At 42.3% G+C, this 19,974-nt stretch overlaps 2 protein-coding genes across 14 annotated transcripts in view; one reads left to right on the top strand and one right to left on the bottom strand.

Moving 5' to 3' along the window:
* The window catches only part of Ctnna3 (catenin alpha 3), a 1,512,724-nt gene that overhangs the window by 1,004,331 nt on the left and 488,419 nt on the right, over positions 1–19,974 (bottom strand). The window lies entirely within an intron of this gene.
* Positions 1–19,974, top strand: part of Lrrtm3 (leucine rich repeat transmembrane neuronal 3) — a 162,522-nt gene that overhangs the window by 128,158 nt on the left and 14,390 nt on the right. The gene's annotated exons all lie outside the window — the stretch shown is intronic.

The raw sequence follows: 19,974 nt of genomic DNA, 5'->3' as shown, positions 1-19,974 counted from the left end.
ATATATATATATATATATATACATATATATGTGTGTGTGTGTGTGTGTGTGTGTGTATGGGGAGGGAGACCTGAAACATAAATACATATATGTACTTATATATATGTGGCACATATATATATATATACATATATATATATATAATATACTAAATGAGCATTCTCTAAACCTATACCAAGAACTAGAATAATTCTTCCAGTCTTCACCTATCAACCTTAACTAAGATATAAAATATTTTTTATTTCAAATCATCAGCTTTTCCCAGGTTTATGCGTAATTCAAATCATGAGATGGACACTAGAACTTTCCCTCTGGTGGGCGTCAAAACAATTTTGTTCCTTAGTTTAGCAGAATGAGATTTCTGTTTATGTGGTGATTGTATGCTATTGAGTGTTAGCCATGTCTGAATGAAGATGTGTGTGTGTGTGTGTGTGAGAGAGAGGGGGGGGCAGGGAGAGAGAGAGAATGAGAGAGATCTGAGGGTTTATTTATTCCCAAATATTATTCAGCATTCATAAATACCGAATAAAAGCCAACTAAGACACAGTCATGACAATCATTTTTAGAAACTGTATACAACAAAAATGAAAAAAATTGATTATGTACTATGTATCTATCTGTATATCCTAGAACCATTGCAAAAAGTGAATGCCTCAGTGATTGTTTTTATTCAGTTCTTCTTATTTAATATTTAAAGAGAAATAGACCATGACACACAGAGTAAGCAGAAAAACAATTGCCCTCTTACAAAATCATCATCCCCTGTTCATTTCATTCCTTATATAACTCTTCATAATGATGTTTCCATGGATCACTTTAGGACCAGCAACTAGTCAACAAACTTTAATAGGTCTCATGTCAGAGTCATGTATATTAAGCACACGTGTGCTTACTACTTAAAATGTATGAAATTAAACAATGGTAAGAGCTGCATCTAATGTCCCTCAGACTTATGTAATAAAGGGAATCCGCTGGCCTCAGCCGGTAAAGATCAAACATGCGATCCAAAAGTGGTCCTTCTGCAAACTCTCAGGCAATTCAAAATGGGATACTGGAAAACAGATTCAGACTAAATCCCCAACTCTCCTGGGCATGAGTCGGTCATTAATTACGATGTTCAAGCTGGGCGTGCTTCTGTGCTGGACATAGCAAGAAAATAAGGCATACTTGCAGCCTCACAAATGCATACAATAAAACATGTGAAAGGCTTGGCTGAAAGCACATGCACTGTGCAGCGGGGACACAAGGGGAGTGACCGTGGGTTATGCTGAAAGGGTTGGGTGAAGGCTAGTCCTAGCCTCCTACAAAGAAACCCATTAGCCAAGCCTCAGAAGAGCAAGGGTTTGCTAAGTCACCGGGCAAAGGAACGGCATCCATTGAAAAGAGGAATCAGGACTGTAATCCATACGCTGAATGGATTGGCTGGCTAGACTATTAGAAGACGGATAATTTTGGAAATTATCCAAAATTGTTTAAGAAATAACAAAGGCCAAGTCAAACTGAAGCGAAGTCAATTAGACAGAGAAGACAAGGTAGGGTACATGGTGAAAGAAAGCCTGACTAGACCTAGTAATCGGATGTAGACTGGGGGACAGGGGAGTAGGTAGTTCGCACTATTTCCAAGTAAAGGGAAAACTAAGAACGGATCGAATGTGTGGTGAGGAAAAGAATTTAGCATATGCTAAGTTAGGGAATCAGGCAAGAATTTAACAGGTGTGTATCTGTCTGGGATGCAGCTGAAGATGTGGTCTAAACCTTCAGTAAGAATTCCCATTTAGAGATAGATTTAAAGTCAACAGGTAAATGGCGGATACAGATTTGGGAGCAGTTGCAAGGCACAATATGGAAGAAGACCGAGGACCCAAGGACAGAATTGTGACCATCATTGTATCTCAGGAATCATCGGGGGTTGGGGGGGAGAATCAAAAGTGGGACACCAGGAATTAAATCAGGAGTCAGGGAAGAGTCTTATGAAAATGATTTCTTTCCCCCCCCCTTTATTTTTGTATTGATTCACTTTACATCCAAATCTAAGCCCCCCCTCCTCTCCTCCCAGTCCCACCCTCACGCACCCCACACCTCCCTCCCCATCCCCGCTTCCCTTTCTATTCTGAGAAGGGAAGGTGCCTCCATGGGTCCCAACCCACTGTGACATATCAAGTCTCAGACAGGACTAAGCTCATCCTCTCCCACTGAAGTCAGACAAGGCAGCCCAGCTAGGAGAGAGGAATCCAAAGGGAGACAACAGAGTCAAATCCAATCCCTGCTCTATTTGCTAAGGGACTCACATGGAGACCATGCTGCACATCTACTACATATATGCAGGGGGCCTAGGTCTAGCTCGTGCACACTCTTTGGTTGGTGGTTCAGTCTCTGGGAGCTCCCCCACCCCAAGTCCAAGGTAGCTGACTCTGTTGATCTTCTTATGATGTCTTTGACCCCTCTTACTCCCTCAGTACTTCCATCCACTCTTCCACAAGACTCCCCGAGTCCATCTAATGTTTGGCTGTGGGTCTCTGCATCTGTTTCCATCAGCTGCTGGATGGAGCCTCTCAGAGGATAGTTATGCTGGGCTCCTGTCTACAAGCATAGCAGACTATCATTAATAGTGTCAGGGTTTGGCTATTCTCCCATGGGATGGGTCTCAAGTTGGGCCAGTTATTCTTTGGCCATCCCCTCAATCTCTGTTCCATCTTTACCCCTGCTTATCTTATAGGCAGGACAATTTTGGGGTAGGAGGTCTTGTAGGTAGGTTTGTGACATGATCCCTTCACTGGAAGGTCTGCCTGGGTACAGAATGTGGTCACATCAGCATCTACATCCCTCACTGCTTGGAATCTCACCTAGAGTCATCCCCATAGACTCTTGGGAACCTCCCCATCCCAGGTTTCCAATTCTTACCAGAGATAACCGCCCCCCCCACACACACACCAATCTCCATTCTTTCTCCCAGCCCTCTAATCCCTGCTTTTCCCCACACTTGATCCCCAGTTTCCCTCTCTACCTGGATGGAGGGAGGGAATAGGGTAGGAGAGGAGTAGGAAGAAAATTATTTCTTAGCACAGGGTATAAAAACATAACTGGAGATCAAAAGGAGTCCATCAGATTTATCCAGTGAGAAGTCTACAGGTAGGAGAGGAAGAAAGTTTCAACAGGAATGAAAGTGAACTAACTTGGCAGCAAGCAAAGTTGGTTAAGCCCTCAGACCTGAATGGCAAAGACAGAAATGCATGGACAGACATTTTCAAAGTCTACAGTTTTTTAAAGAAATGAGAGAAATTCAAATTTAAAGATCCTGAAACCACCTAGTGTACTCCCCTTCACCTCAACCCAAACACATTCTTTCTATGGTAATTATTCAATACCCTGGCTCAAAAGTTTATAGAAATTAGTCTGCTAACTCGAAATTTAGCTCTCTAGACTTTCTTCAGTTTTTTTAACTAGATGGTATATATTTAGTACGGTGCATGTCAAGATGGTGGGGACCCATCAACTGAACAGCTGTGTAAGCCATATGTAAAACTAAGGAGCAGGTGGGTAGGGAAGCCCACCGTCACCATTTCAAGAATAACCTCGATCCCTATTTCAAATGTATCTATAGCTCTGCTCTGCAACTGTACATGTGTACGATCATTCAGTGCATGGTCTGTTGTGTCTGGCCTCTTTCACTCAACAGTACATCTGTAACAGTCACTCACATTATTACCTGTACTTTATATGCATTCATTTCTAAAAATTCAATATTCAGTATCCTGCTGGGTGGGCCCTCTGTGTTACTAGCCTATTGTTCCATTAGTAGGAATGTGGCTCTTGCACTACTGAAACATCAGGCTGTGACAAAACTGTAGTATGACCTTTGGTTAACAAGGAAGCACAATTATTGGAGGATGTGCGTGGAAGATGCGGCCAGCACGTGTTCAAAGGGAAACTCCCAACACATTACTCACCAGATAACAAGAATGACATGTGCTCTGCAACCTTACCTAATGCAGAGCATCTTAAACACACTTTATTAGTTCTTTAAGAATTTTGTACACGTTTTAATCATATTCTACTTTCCTCATTTTAGCCCATCTAGATAGCCATATTATTACACTTAACTACAGTCCATGTTAGTGTGGCAACTAATGAGGTTGTGGGTCTCCTATATGTATGGACAATTTGGATGTTTTCTTATGAGAAATATGTCTTTTTTTTCCACTGTGTTTTTTTCTGGACCTTTATTTGTAGGATTTCATTATATCATTATGTGCCAGGTCTATGTGTAAAGAATGTCTTCTCTCACTCTGTGAATGTCTTTGTGCTGTCTTAATGATGTTTTTCAGTAAACTGAAACCCTTAGTATTCATGCAAACACACACACATATAATCACACACACTCACACTCACATTATATACACACAATTATATTAAAAATGAAGAAAAAAAACACCTTATGATCCACTCTTTAAAAAAAAAAAACAGTTCTCACAATGCTAAATGTAAAACAAATAAAAAAAATCTTGTAGTACTGGGAAGTGAACCTACAGCTTTGTGTAAGCCATTCAACGGCTCGACTACTGGGCTACATACAGAACCCTATGACTGAAAAATTCATCTTCATGAGACCTGCATTAAAAAGATATTTCAGGTGTCTTTTTAAGGAATGATCTTTCACTTCTAAAATTATTCTAAAAATACTTTTTTTCACTTCTCTTTCACTTTCTCTTTATATACATAAGTGTGTGTATGCATGTGTGTGTGTGTTATATGTGGTTCGTGTGTTGTGTAGTACCTATTTGTATATGTATGGGAACTGTGTGATATGTGTGGTGTGTATGGGTGTGTGTATTCATATGGGTGGGCACAAGTGGACACATTATGCCAGATAATTTCTTTGTTATTTGCTACTGCATGTAAGGCTACATGTCCCATAGGCTTCCAGTGAATTCCCTATTCCCACTTTGTATCTTGTCATGGAAGTACTAGGACCACAGATTGTACAATACCATGCCCAACTTTTACATGAGTTCAAGGGACTTGAACTCTGGTTTTCATGCTTACATGGCAAGCGCTTACCTGCTAAGCCTTCTCACAAGCCTCTCTTTCTACATACTGGAGGATGCAGATTCCCTGGATGCATTCATTCTAGCAGAGCTGGCAGTTAAGTTTCTTTGAACATTCAGTACTTGATTCGTCATCTTCCATCCCAAGAAAAATCAGTTCTCATTCGGATTCCTGCTCATGGACCTGAATGAGCCCCACCTTTGCTCTGGCCATCATGAAGATCTCCGTATCTTCTAACTACTGATGTTTTGGTGAGACACACTTTGAATGAAAACATTGTGTTTATCCTGCTGTGTCAACTGTGTGAAACCTACATAGAGGCATCTTTGGGGAGGTTTTGAAAATTTCCTGGACTGAATTCTTCAAACCATGAGTTCTAAACTCTTCTTGGGGAGTTTTATTTTTGCCTCTTCTTAAACGTTTTACATAACCTAATGTCTTTTATACAATAGCTCATTCCTCCCAGGCTTTAATCTTAATATTTTCCAGTTTGTTAGTCAGACATTCTGTTGTGCTCAACCTCACCACACTTCATTAAACACAACTTCATTCAGTTCAAGAACTACCCGGTTGGTTGTTTCGTATGGATTCTAAATTTAGGATGATCATCATCTCGGACCATTTTCTCTTTCTTTGGTCATGTGAATTCATCACAGGTATCTCCAAGTCCTTGCCAGTTATCTTTCATATCTGCATCATCTGCTATATTCTCTCTGCTTTACCTTCTGTCTGTCTAACTGTTCTTATTACACAATGGAGATGGCACAGAAACAGCACAGGATCTTCCCCCAGAGTAGGAGTCCCCTGACAGTATAGCACTTGAGAGCCCAGGAAGTCTGTGGCACTAGGGATAGGCTGCATTTTTAGGATGTCCTCTGGTGTTTGTTTTCCTCTTTTTATAATCTGTGACAATCCCTGAATCTTAATTGAACTCTTGGTACATCTTTATCTCCTTTATTTTTTCAGGGTTTCCCCCCAAAAGGTAATCTCTCTGCCTCTCCCTCCCTCTCTCCCTCTCTCCCTCCCTCCCTCCCTTACTCACTCACTCACTCACTCATCTCCTCTCCTTCCCCCCTCCTCTTATCCCTTCTCTTTCTATGTGTCAGAAATTTTTGACTTCTTACCCTACCTATGTGTCCACCAAGAAGTTGTCTGGAGTCTTGGAGAGAGTTCAGTCTGCATTTGAGTCTCTTCCCTGCTGCCAGCTTCTCTAGTTTGTTTCCTACCAGAAGCCCGCGGAAGATTCCCCCTGCTTTGCTGAATCATTCAACCCAGGCCCGAAACCTCCTAGGCAGGCTCAGGACACAGCAAGCATCCAGTGGAGAGAGCTGATTGTGTTTTAGATCCCTGGAATCTCCAGTTTGCTATCTTAACCCTGGACAATCAGTGCAAGCCTTGCTGGCTTTCCTGACTCCCAGGAGATACATTTTGCCTGGGCCAAGTCCAGTCCTCAGAGCTTAGAACACACACCACCCACAAAGACAGCAAACACCCCAGGGAGAGAGAAGGGAGAATCAGCAGCCTGCCTCAGAAGGCCTCTACACTGTAGTTTAGCTCACTGGGTCCTGGTTCTCCCCACAGCTCTGAGAATTAGAACTAATTTGTCTTTGTTATTCTGGTTGCTGCAACGGAGAAACCAGCCTGCCGTGACCTACTAGAAAATGGAAAGACTATTACACATTAATAGCTCAAATTGGTTCTTTAAATTTCTTATACTGAAACAAAACTGACTTCCATGTGCTTTCCATTTGGCACTCTGACTTGGAAATCTGGAGATACACTAAGGTCTCTTACTCCTTATGTGTCTTTCAATATTTGAACAAGCATTCTCCTTGTCTCTCAGTGTAAATAGCAACGCATACTATCTTCATTTTTCATAGTTCAGTCCTCTGCTATACTGATCCCCATCCTCTCACATGGTGACAGCTGGCTGATACCCCTCTTATGAAAATATGAGCAAATGTCCCAGAAGCTGTGGTTAAAAACAATGGAAGATCAGCAAGAATCCTACCAAAGCTAATACAATGCAAAGAAAGTTAGTTGATGTGTTCTTTTAAAAATGATGTGGGGGCGGGTGGAAGCACAGGAGAAAATAAACTGGAATCCATAGAGTGGGATGAAAGTTTCCAAGAAAAAAATAAGCTAATGACAAAATGTTCAATACAATGAGGGCAGGAACTGAGTCGGTTCGAAGCCTGCTGGCCTCACTGTTTGCTCACGACTCTGGTATGTCTTTACATGAGTTAACCTGCATCACCTGAGGAATTTTGGACCGAGGTCAAGAAATGGAAATGATGACACGGTTTCCTAATTCAAATACAGACGATTATTTGGCTCGACTGCCCCTGGATGTATAGATTATCAAAGCAGTGCCAAGTAGTCATTCTTCACTCTTACCAGGAAAACATAACCACAACACTCTTGCTCTTCCCAAGAGCAGATCATAATGGTGGCCGAAGGAGGTTTAAGCTGTCTATGGCAACATTTTCCCTCTCCCTGTGCTCGTCTCACCACAGGTCTCTTCTCTGAGATGTAGACAGTAGACTTAGTGAGGACTAGCACTCAGGGATGAGATACCAGCAAAAGGGTTCTCTCTCTCTCTGTCTCTGTCTCTGCCTCTCTCTCTGTCTCTCTGTCTCTCTGTCTCTGTCTCTGTCTCTGTCTCTCTCTCTCTCTCTCTTGTGTGTGTGTGTTTCTGTTGCCCTTTGAAAGATGCTAGCTATTGCAACTAAAGCATCCTTGGGCAGCGAAAAGGGGAACTCAGGACATACTCAACCACACCACCACCATTTGGTCAAACTTGATATAGACCCGCCTGCCCCCCCTTCCAAGTTCTGTTTGGCATCCAATGGAAGAATCCCAAGGAACCCCAAGATTGGCTTAGTGGGGTCATTAGCAAATAGTAGTGAAGAGGTAAGAAAATTTACTCCAGGAGTCGAAGTCATACCCTAGAACAGAACTGCGCCTGCCTGAGGATGTACTCAGAAAAACACTCACAAGTTTCCCTGTTCCCCCTGGGGCTATGTATGCAACAAGCACCAACTACGTTCTTACTACTAATGAAGCCTTTAGAGAAAGAGAACAAGAGAACCATTACATCTCTCCTTCCAAATTGTTAAGGACTCTCTTCTTTTCTTAAATTCAGCTGTACTGGGTGACTATGGATGCCGTCATGAAGCGACATACTTTGCATGTCTTGGATGATAGAAGCTTACAGCTTTACGATTCTGGAGGCTACGTATTCCAGACCAAGTTATAAAATCTAGATCAAGTTAGGGGTCGAGTTTGGTTTCTTCGGAGACCACTCAGATAGTAGATTGCCGCCATCTGTGTCTCTATATAATGACCCCTGTTTGCTTCTAGACCCTAATCTCTAACCTATCTCCCAACTTCCTTCCTCTTCAATTTTAGTTCTTTATGGATTTTATACTTAGGTCATATTTATCCCCTTCCCCCAACTCACCTTATAACTGTCCCCTACACATAGCTTGTTTTTATCTTTATGTTTTGTTTTGCAAACATATCTAGTCCAATTTGTGCTGCCCACGTACGCTTGTATGTGTGGCTTCCCATTGGGGTGTAGCTGGCCTATCAGGGACACATCCATAAAGAGTCCCTCTCCTATCAGCTATCAAATGTCAGTAGCTCTTCAGCTAGATTTCTTTAATTTAACATTTGTGTGTAGCTTTTAAATGTGTGTGTGTGTGTGTGTGTGTGTGTGTGTGTGTGTATGTGTGTGTATATGTGGAGTGTGTGCACATGAGTTCAGTCGCCTGCAGAGGCCAGAAGAGGGTATCAGAACCTCTGAAAGTAGAATCACAGTTGTGAGCTGCCCCGCACAGTTACTACAAAAACAAACTTGAGCCCCTCTGCAAGGGCAGGACATACTCTTAAGTGCTGAGCTACCTTTTCCAGACCCAAGAAATTCATTTAAGAATCCATTTAAGCCACACATTTAAGAATCAAGCTACTTTAGAACATTGTCAGTACTGGATGCATTAATTCTAAAAATACGCGGCACTCAACCTCCTTCATTAGGTACTTAGGAGTTCATTCAGCTCCTGAAGTGGCTACTTGAGCTGAGAGAGAGAGGGAGAGAGAGAGAGGGAGGGAAAAAGGGAGAGAGGGAGAGAAAGAGAGAGAAAGTCTCTGAGCTACTGATATCTGGAGTGTCAGATCCATCCACAGTTAAATAGAGCAAGGCCCATAGTTGTTTCTCCCTGGAATTCTTCTAAAAATAAACACCAAACAGGCAACCTCAGGAAATAGGAGGTTTGGGGGGGGGCTCCAGAATGCACCAGAGACCTGTGAGGTAAGAGACTCTCAGGACTCAAAAGGAGGGACCTTAGATGAAATGCCAGACAGTAGTAGGGAGAGGGAACTCATAGAGCCCACTTCCAGCAGGAAGACAGAGCATCAAGTGAGGAATGGGGTTGCCATCCCACAGTCACAACTCTGACCCATAATTGTTCCTGTCTGAAAGAATTACAGGGATGGAAATGGAGAGGAGCCTAAGGAAAAGAAGGTTCAGTGACAGGCCTAAGTGGGATCCAATTCAAGGGGAGGTCCCAAGGCCTGACATTATTACTGAGGCTATGGAGTGTTCACAAAAAGGGACCTATCATTATTGCCCTCCGAAAGACCCAACAAGCAGCTGACAGAGTCAGATGCAGATATTTGCACCCAGCCAATGGACAGAAGCAGCTGACCCCTGTTGTTGAATTAAGGAAAAGCTGGAAGAAGCTAAGGAGAAGGGTGATCCTGTAGGAGGACCAGTAGTCTCAATTAATCTGGACCCCCGAGATCTCTCAGACACTGGACCACCAGACAGTGTGCACCAGCTGATACGAGGTCCTCAACACACATATAGTAGAGGATTTCTGGGTCTGTGTTTATTCAGAGATGATGCACCTAACCCTCAAGAAACTGGAGGCCCCAGGGATTTTAGAGGTCAGGTTGGGTGGGGGGGGGCACCCACATGGAGACAGGGGATAGGGAGGAGGTGTGGGATATAGAGCAGTCAGAGGGTGAATGGGGGCAGGGAATGTAACATGCCCAATAGATACATATAAAGATATAATGCTCAGAACATTTAAGATTAGGAAACACAGTGAAGCCTATTTTACATCGAAGTAGAGAAAGTGAGTTCAAATTTAAAGCAAATATTTTATTCCATCACTAGAGATAAGATCAGGGTAAAGAGTTATGCCGAGATGAGAGATAGTTCTACTTAAGTCATGGTGAGGGGTTGGGTAACAGAGACCACAGGGGGCCTGGGCCTGGGCCTTAGTACAGACTGGGCACTGACAGCATTAAGATCAGAAAGAAACAAGAAATATGAAATGGAGCCACGTGTCTCTAACTCCATGGCATTGCCTATTTGCGGTTACACCAATGGCTCCGTTCCTCAAAGTCACCACCCAGGACTCTGCTCCAGGCCAAGAAATTACATAGACTTAAGCTTCAATCGGAGGCTATTTACAGTCGGAAGCCTGAGCTGATGCAGAGGGCCCAGGGTTTGGCGGGCACCTTGTAAGTTCTCCGTATTATTAATCGCTTTGGGTGGGAATGGAAGTGTGGGGTCACTAATGACGGGCTTCCTGAGTTACAGAGGCCAGCACAATGGGGCTAAAAATTAACTCCCTCATTCAGAGCCATCTATTTTTAAAATCCCTGATAAGCTACACGCAGGAAGAAGCTTCTACCAAGCTAGCCAGCAAAATCTGAGCTTTCAATCAACAATTTCTTTTACTGAAGGTGTGGAGTGTGGAAGAGATCCAGAAACACAGATGGCGTCTCACATCTGCACAGGCAATTTCCTTTTCCTTCATTTTTTTATATAAGTCCCTCTTCTTTTCTTAAAAAAAAAAAAAAAAATTGATAGAATTTTCCAGTAGAACGCAGCCAGCACCCGCTTATCGCTTCTGGGAATGTTCCTAACCTTCATTTCTCCATTTTAGCCGCAATTTAGGTCTTTTAGTGTATGTAGAAAGATGAGGGAAAGATCTTATAAAGTCCCCTTTATTACATCCTGAATAATTTAATAAGATATGGTTCCTCCAAAGAGCTGAAACTTTTTAACGGCCTTCCCTCATCCTGATCCCTAAGTTTGTTCAGACTTATTCTTCATAGGTCTTAAGGCCACCTTGAATCTAGAAGATTGTATTATTAGTATAGAGGGGACAGTAAGGGTAGTGGCTTGCTCAAGGTCACTTAGGTTGTTATGGCAAAGGACCCCGATGAATAAGGAGGAGCATCATAAACCACACTTTACAATGTCGATGAATAGGAATGCAAATGGGTGACTCTATCTGCAGGAATCGTTTCTAGAAACCAGTAAGGATTCAAGACCCTTCTCCTCTTGATAAAGTAAGTCAGATAGATTTGAGAACATAGCAGTGGCTTACGTGAAAAAAACTATAAGGATGTTGCAAAATTCTGGATGCAGATACCATGCTTTGAATGTGTGCTTCTTTCAGACAAAAGAAAATAAAATCAATGAGTTGAAGTTTAAGAATGAAATCCTGGGAAACCAGACATGGCCATGGGGATGTGGTTAAGAGGGGAAAGTAATAAAATGACAGCATAAACTAGGAAAATGCTTTTTAAACAAATGGTTGGCTTGCCTTTTAAAAAACATACACTGTATGGGGATTAAGGAAGTTTGTGGGTGTGCCATCTCAGCAGTCTGATTGCCCTGATGCTGCTCTTCCTCCTGACCTTCAGAGCTGGACGATCTGCTTCCTGAATATCTCTATTGACTGTATCTTTACGTTTATATTTTTTTATACCAAACTCTTAGCAAAAGTAAATTCAAGCCCGTTGACCTTGAAATGCATCCTGTTTTGGAGGATGCCCAAACACGAGAGCATTTCCGCCTTCTGAATCCTGAGCATTAATTATCCTTGGGATGCTCTGTTCATTCACCTCTACTCTATTTTTTTTAAATTAATTTAATTATTTACTTTATATCTTGATTGCGGCTTCCCCTCCCCGTCCTCTCCTCCCAGGCCCTCCCTCTCACATCCTTTCCTATCTCCCTCACTTTCTCCTCAAAGAAGGGGAGCCCTGTCACATGAAGGCCAAGCTGCACATTAGTTACGCATGTGTACAGGGCCTAGTTCTATCCCATACGTGCTCTCTGGTGGGTGGCTCAGTCTCTGCGGGCCCCTAGGGTCTCCCGATAGTTGAGTCTGTAGGTTTTCTTATATTATCCTTGACCTCTCTGGGTCCTTCAATCCTTGTTTTGCTCTTCCACAAGAATAGACATGGGGGAGGGGTGTGGAGAGAGGGAACTGGGTTGGAGAGGAAGTAGAAAGAAGAGGAGGAGGGATGGAGTGTGGAGAGGACAGAGGGAGAGAGAGCTGGAATTGGGGGTGGGCCATCTCTGGAAGGAGATAGAAACCTAGGACAATGGAAACTCCTAGGAATCTATGAGGGCGACCCCTAGCTAAGACTTCTAACAATAGGAAATATGGAACTTGAACTGGTCACCTCCATCCCTAATCCTTTGGTCTCTACCCATCTTATCCCTTTATCTCAAGTCTTCTGAAACCTGCCCAGCCCCCTCCTACTTCCATGGCTACTATATCATGGCTGTATCTTTTTTTATTCTTTCCTGGACCCTCCAGTGGAAGCTTAACATCACTGAACACAGACAGTCATGCTTACCGTCTTCTTTTCTCTAGATTGCTCTTTTTGTTAACCTGGGTTCATATCACCCTCCAGCTTAAAAACCCCCCCATTGGCTGGCTTCCGTTTGCTTTAATCAAATTCAAACCATCCAGAATTATTAAATAGCCTCTGAGGAACTAAGGAACATGACTTTGATCAGGTCACTATCTTTACCTCTCAAAAACATTAGTGAATTTCCCTCAGATAAGAGCATGGCTCTCAGACTCTTGCTTAACCCAAGAAAACAAATAATGTTGTGAAGAACTTCTCCAGAGAGTAAACCCAAGTCCCCAGAAGTCTCCTGTGTATTCGAAGGGCTGCATGATTATGATGCCCCTTTACTGACCAGTGTACGGTGTCTACAGCTATGGTACAGGGCTGGGAACAGTTACTACTTGAGACAAGGGAAGGAGGGACCAGCAAGAGAAGTGACTGAGAAGAAGATGGGCAAGGAGGATGTTGCTCCTCAGTTATACAGTCAAGTAGAATCGAGACAATGTGTTATCAGTGCAATCCTTAAAGCTCGGGGTGATGCTCACACGTCACATATTGAGGGAGAGTGGGGCCAGTGCAATACACCAGTAACTCATTTGATTATGGAACCTCCATACAACCAAGGTATCATTTGTCTTCCACTAAGAGCTTCTTGAAATCTAGGTACAAGTCTCTAAGATGCTCTTAATCTACTTCATCTAGAACCTGCGCCATGAAGTTAAAGCACTGATAACTCATACCACTTAGGAGAGCAAAGAAAAATCTATATTTATACATTCTGGAGGCAAGATTTACGCTTCCAACTTTATTTCCTGGATGTTCTTCTGACTATAGTGGGGTAGGGATTAGAAGGGTGATTTATGGGTACAAGCTGTGCATAGGAAACCACTTTTCAGAAGAATGTTCAGTAGCATCATACACACACATATCTGGGCTAAGCTATGGCTCAGCCTGCTGCCAACACTGCCATGGGTGTGGAAGGAACGTCGATGACAAATCCAAGATCTGAGATCTAGGAGACATCAAACTAGGTAAAACTTTATGTGTATGTTTAGAAAAGTCCAAGGAAGGGGGAGAAAAAAAAAAGATCACAAATGTCTCCAGAGGACCAGGTAAGACATAGAGAAGTTAACTAGTTGTTCCCAAGACTCTGAGGTATAATTGGAAGGGTAGTCATTAACACCCAATAATGCTCAAGACCTGCCGGAGAGAGCGAGCACAAACACGAAGCTCCCCCAGCTCAGGCAAAGATGGTTGCATAAGTGTTCAATTTTTTTTTTTTTCCTAAAGCCTTCACACTGTAGATAGAATTGAATGTGCCTCCTGATGAGAAGCAGGGAGCTGTAGCCGAGGGGATGTGAGGTAACCTGGATGAGGACCAGCCTCAATCCCCACATTTCTTTTAGAATGCCCCTTTCTCTCAGGAAATAAAGCGATGCGTGTTTTACAGAAGAGCAGCACGTTATGTTCCAGGTTACAGACAACTTGTTTTGGGTTTGGACCTGAAGTTGTATTTCTTTTTGTTTGTTTATGTTACAGCATCTATATAGGGGTGAAAAAAGAAGCCCCCACAGGGTAGTGTCTACTTTCTGGGGTGATTTGACTGTTCGTAATTAATGTTAAAGCAAAGCTGACAAAGTACGGAACAAAACTATGGGAGTCAGGAAGACTTTTGGTTCACCGATATTAACCAAAATCGAAAGTGTGTAAAGAATTCCCTCTTGGGCTGTTTTATTGAGTCTTGGCATCAGAACCAACCTGCTGGCATCCAGGGAGAGGAACATTATTATTTTATTACTTAGCATTCCTATGTATAAGCTTATGGTTATTTACTTAGTTGACATCATCTTTCTTATCCCTTGGGTGAGCACAGAATGATACAGCCAAGCAGGAAGTCGGTTATCTTATCCCAGAATTAAAATTCTCCATGCTTTATATTTACTTGAATGCCTGACACTGGACCAACATTCTTTCCACTAGTAAGCCAACAATTCTGATAATATCCAAATGTTTCTCTCCCCTTCCTTCTGTCTGACAGACAAAGTTACAAATTTTTGAGCACTTCAATCGGTTGGCATCTCAAATACAGATTAATGTGGCAATGGTAGTAATTATCGGAGAAACGACTGTTGGTGGAGCATTTAAAAACTACTTAATTCTTTGGGCTTACTTTGGTTATGTGCTCAAACAGCAGTGTGGGAGGGACAGGAAGAGAACGCACGGAGGGTGTGTGGGGTGTTTCGATCAGTAGTGATATTGCAATCATCTCTTTCATTTGCTGACCATTTACTATCCTAGGAAGCATACGTTTATGGACCTCAAACTAACAACCAATCTGGAAGGTGGGGATTGCTACATCCATTTAGCCAACACCAGCACTGTGGCTCTCAGGGGTTAGCCTGCCCAAGCTCACTCTTCTGTCCCTAATCAAGAGTCATGCTGTGCTTCCTCACTGCTAAGAATTCAACCCATCCTTCCTCTCCTCCCACTTTCTCTGTTCCCACAGCCTCTGCACACACCTGGCATGCCTCCTCCAGAGGCATACTCTGTTAATCTTCCAGGACTTCCAGCTGGCTGAGGCATCACCTCTCTTAAGCCATTCTGACTTCCTTCCACCTAGAAGAACTGAGGGTGTCCCTTGAAAGCAAGAGTCATGCTTTAGTTATCTTGAAACTTCTAAGGCACAGCCCAGCTCCTGAACCTTAACTCCTGTTCAAGAAACAGGAGTGCCTGCACTACCTTGACTAGCAATTTAAACTGGATCCAACGTGGACTATAGGTAAACCCATTCGCCCAGCATGTTGTCACTGAATTTCCAGTCAGCTATCTCAAATACACAAAGATGTCCTTTTGGTGCCAGTCGGAGAATTTTTAAACATTAAAAAAGGGATGAATTTCATACTATACATTTCAGTCAAAATTTAGTTTGGCTACCCCTGCGTTTGCTGTTCCTTTCCTCTGTTTTATTTTATTTATTAATTATCAAGTATGTGAGCTAGCTTGAATGACTTCTCCCTTTTGCAGTCCGTCTGTGCTTTCTTCTCAATAATGTATTGAAGTCATGAGCACTGGATTCATTGCCTTAGTCATTCCCAGGGCACAAGCCATGATTTCACTGCAGCACTGAGCAGAAGGAGAGCAAATGGGCGAGGCAGAAAACACTTAATCAATATCATTCCTGGCAGAAGTTTAAAACCCCAAGCCCCTAAGCAGATTTTTGTAAAGGCTGAGATCAAGGCCCCAGTCTTTAGGAAGGCATTCACCGTACTATGAGTTTGAGAACTGCCTTCTTGCCTACCAAATTCCCAAAGACTCCACGGGCTTCTCGGGGTGACGTTAGTCCTACAAATAACTCCTGTGGCCCAGAGGCAAAGCCCAGCAATGAGTGAGGCCAGAAATGTATAGTTTCCGGGAAGATCTTTACCTCCTGAAGATGTGGAGTTGAAGCAACAGGTAAAATATTCACTCTAAATTAGTGCTGGGCAAACAATGCTAGACCGTCAGTGTCAAAGGGTATCTAAAGATTATACATCCGACCTGGGACTAGTGGGACGTGCTTGGAGCTGGCCGGGTCCAGAGGATAGGCCATAAAGTTATGAGTGAGCAGAGTGATTGATGAGTAGGAGCCATTAACCACACCAACTGATGCTGAACCAGGCAAGAGTTTCTACTGCCGTTGTGTACTGAGTCACAAGCCACCTGTGTGCTCTGACAATTAAGCAGATGCTTGCCTAAAGGGGTCAGGGAGGGCAAGTGTGATCAGGGGACTACTAAAAAGCCTGCGTTGTGCTGAAAGACTTCTGCATTATTAAACATCCTCAAGTCTGAATCCCTCTAGACCCCCAGAGCCTCATTTATTATAGATGGAGTCCTGCTTTCTTCAAAACCATCTTATTTGTATAATCAAAGATGAATCTAAGATGCGGTTTCTACACCATAATACTTAAACAAAATGCTTAAGTATCTCCGCCCTTTCATGGAACATGTGTGTGAACAAAATGCTTATCTCCACTCTCTCATTGAACACGTGTGTGGATGAGCTACTCAATGCAACCGTTATACAGCAGGTACAGCAATCATTCTTCTGGGGGCTACCCCCTGACGTACGCGATCTCAAGTGCCATCCAGAGTATGGTCTTACTTAGCCTGCCTCTTTCCTGAAACAGGAAGTTGCTATGCCAGTGAGTCCCTTTTCATTGCCTACGGCACATGTTGTAACAGCGTCCTTGGAATTTTAACATACAATTTATATGTGGGTCCTTGGAATTTTAACATACAATTTATATGTGGGATACCCTTTTGAGGAATTGATTTTCCTCATGTATATACGCATACATTCATATGTACTGAAAATGGAGTTATACATTGCTAGGCAAGTGCTCTACCACTGAGCAATATTCCCAGCCATTAATTTGTATCTTCGGATTGCCCTGCAGGGGGAGATAAGCAACAAGAGCAACTTGATCTTAAAAACCTAGCACATTCATCAGGTGACTGAAAAAATTCGCCCTTACTGTACTCTCAGGTTTATGTCCCTTAATAATAAAAGGCAAAATGAAGAAATCCTTATAATATAAATCCTTATAATATAAATGCCAAGATGTTGTCCAGGGTAACCTGGACTACACAGCAAACACTGGGTGAGCTCGGGCAAGGCCTTGTCTCAATTAACAATAAGATGCGGTTAACCCATCCAAACTATGTCTGTTGTTCTTAGAAGGTATTTGGAACAGTCCCCATCACAGACTCCAATTCAGTTTAGAATGTGACAAGTTTCCAAGGTCAACAATTCCAGTTCAAGGAAGAGTTGCCTTCTTCTGGTAGCATCTCATAGGGTTAGCATGGTGTCAGGGCTCAGATGTTTCCATCAAAGCAATCACAGAACAGCAAGTACTAAAAGCAACCTCTGCTTGCACTTATAAGCAGTCTAAGATTTCTGTAGGTCTTACTTTCTTTCCCGATGCTGTGGTCAAACATCATGATTAAAGGCGGTTTAGGAGCAAGGAGGCTTTCCTTGGCTTACAATTCCAGATTCCAGTCCACCGGTGCAGGGAAGTCAAGACAGGAACTGTAGGCAGTTCATCAGTTCACATCCAGGAACAAAGAGAACACATTTACGCCTGCTTGGTGTTGAGACAGCTTTCTCTACTCTTAGACACTTCGGGACCCCAGACAGGGGAGTAGTACTGCCCACATGTTTTGAATGGTGACAAACAGAGACATTAGGCTATCAGTGTGCCTCATACCATTGCTTCTGGGGTCATTGTCAAATATTTGGCGCAGTTTGTGTCTAAGATGGGAATCCACAAATACTGATGAATAAAGATGAGTAAGGGGAGAAAACCGACAAAGATGTCCCTAGGAAAGTCCCTAACCATTATTAGCATACATATCTGTACCTCACAGTATTATCAGGACTCCACTAATATCTCTTAAAACTGAAAACTGGGTGGGGACTCAGATATTGAAAGTCAGGTTTATATATATAGTGAATGACTGTTTAAGTTTATGGCTCTATTCCTTTACATGAGACATCTTCAACCATGGGAAATGAAAGAAATCATTGTGACCCCTTAGACTGATCTTCATACTCTGATAACAGATACTTTCACATTTTCATAGATATTTAAATAGCAAAGTAGGATAAAATATGATGAACTGATAATGTCTATAAAAGGCTGAGCTCTCTGCACAGGAAAGTGTGCATCCCATATCCATTCTAACTAAAATTTATTTTAGAAATTAAGGTTTATAATTTTCTTCATTGGTGGTCTTGTACCATTCAGGTTATCAGTTAAAGGGATAATAAGCTGTGAGAATCTAACAACAAAGAAACCAATTAAAAATTTTTCACAGCCACAAATCTCCCATTATTCTCCATTTTTTTTCATGTTGTTTATATAAATCATGAATTGCCAAGTTATATTCAAAGGAGTGAAGAACTTCTCTACATGGGATGGCCTGGTGATATAAAAATCACCATATAGCTTCCATACCCAAATGTGATTGAAATTTGTATTTTTTAATTATATATATATATGTATATACATACATATATATGTATATATATGCATATAGATACACACACACACACACACACACACACACACCACCCATACTTGTGCCCAAAGAGCCCAGAAGAGAATGTCAAATCTTCCAGAGTCACCATTGGCTGTAAACCAGCTGGAATTAGGCTCCAGTCCTCTGGAAGAACAAGTGCTTGTAACCATTGAGCTACCTCTACAGCAACCCATCTTTAGGTTTAAATGTATATTCGACGCCTACTTTGAACCTCAAATGGAAACCAAATAATTACATTGCTTCATGAAACAAAGACCATTGAGAAGTAACACCCCCCCCCTTTATTTTCTAAATAAATTCTAAATTAGCTTTAAATTTTCTAAATAAATTCTAAATAATTTCTAAATTAGCTTTTATCAAAGCAGAGATGAAAGGGCATTCTCTGCTTATACATGGGCTGATCAAACAACACTGTGGAAAACACAACCATCTGGCTCGCTCATTGTCTCTAAGAAATGAAAGACCTATTACATGCTATGACGTGATGGGGAAGGAAATGTCTCCCCCTAGGATGAGGCAGCTTGTGATTGGCAGGTTAGAGCATGAAGAGGAAGAGAGAAATGAGGTGAGGCAGCATCAGTATAGGTACCCTCCTCCTGCCCAACAATCAAATGAAGGTGAAACAAAACACTAATGAAATCTAGACAATGAGTTCTGCTTAAATGTCAACAACAGCTACATAATAACAAAGGTTATTTGTTACCTTTTTAAAAAGCTTATGTCTGTGGCAAAAAAAAAAAAAAGGCGGGGGTGGTAATGGACTAAATATGCACATTAGTTCACCTTCCATGCTATGCTTCACAGATAGTCTATTCCCTGCCTGTCACTCTACTGACAAGAATTCCAAAGTTTTATCAACATACAAGTCCACACAAAGCACTGGGAAGCCTTTATTCCCTGTTGAGTTTTTAGTCTAGAAAGGTAGATAAGGTTAATGCCAATAAAATGACAATAACGTATAAATGATGCCCAAATGACCAGTTCAAACAAGGGGCCTAGGTGCCATACCTCAGAAAAAAATGGCAGGTCTCACACCCCATCTTCAATACATCCTCCCACCCTCGTAGGGAAAACCATTTTTCTTGCAGGTGAGATACGTGAATTTGTTCTCTTCATTTAAGATCCCTAGAGCAGACAATAATAGATCGTGTGCCGTGTGTGTGTGTGTGTGTGTGTGTG

Source organism: Mastomys coucha, unplaced genomic scaffold (assembly GCF_008632895.1).
Source record: "Mastomys coucha isolate ucsf_1 unplaced genomic scaffold, UCSF_Mcou_1 pScaffold3, whole genome shotgun sequence".
NCBI lineage: Eukaryota > Metazoa > Chordata > Mammalia > Rodentia > Muridae > Mastomys > Mastomys coucha.
Note: the sequence above shows the minus strand (reverse complement) of the source record. Positions and strands in the feature narration are given on the sequence as shown.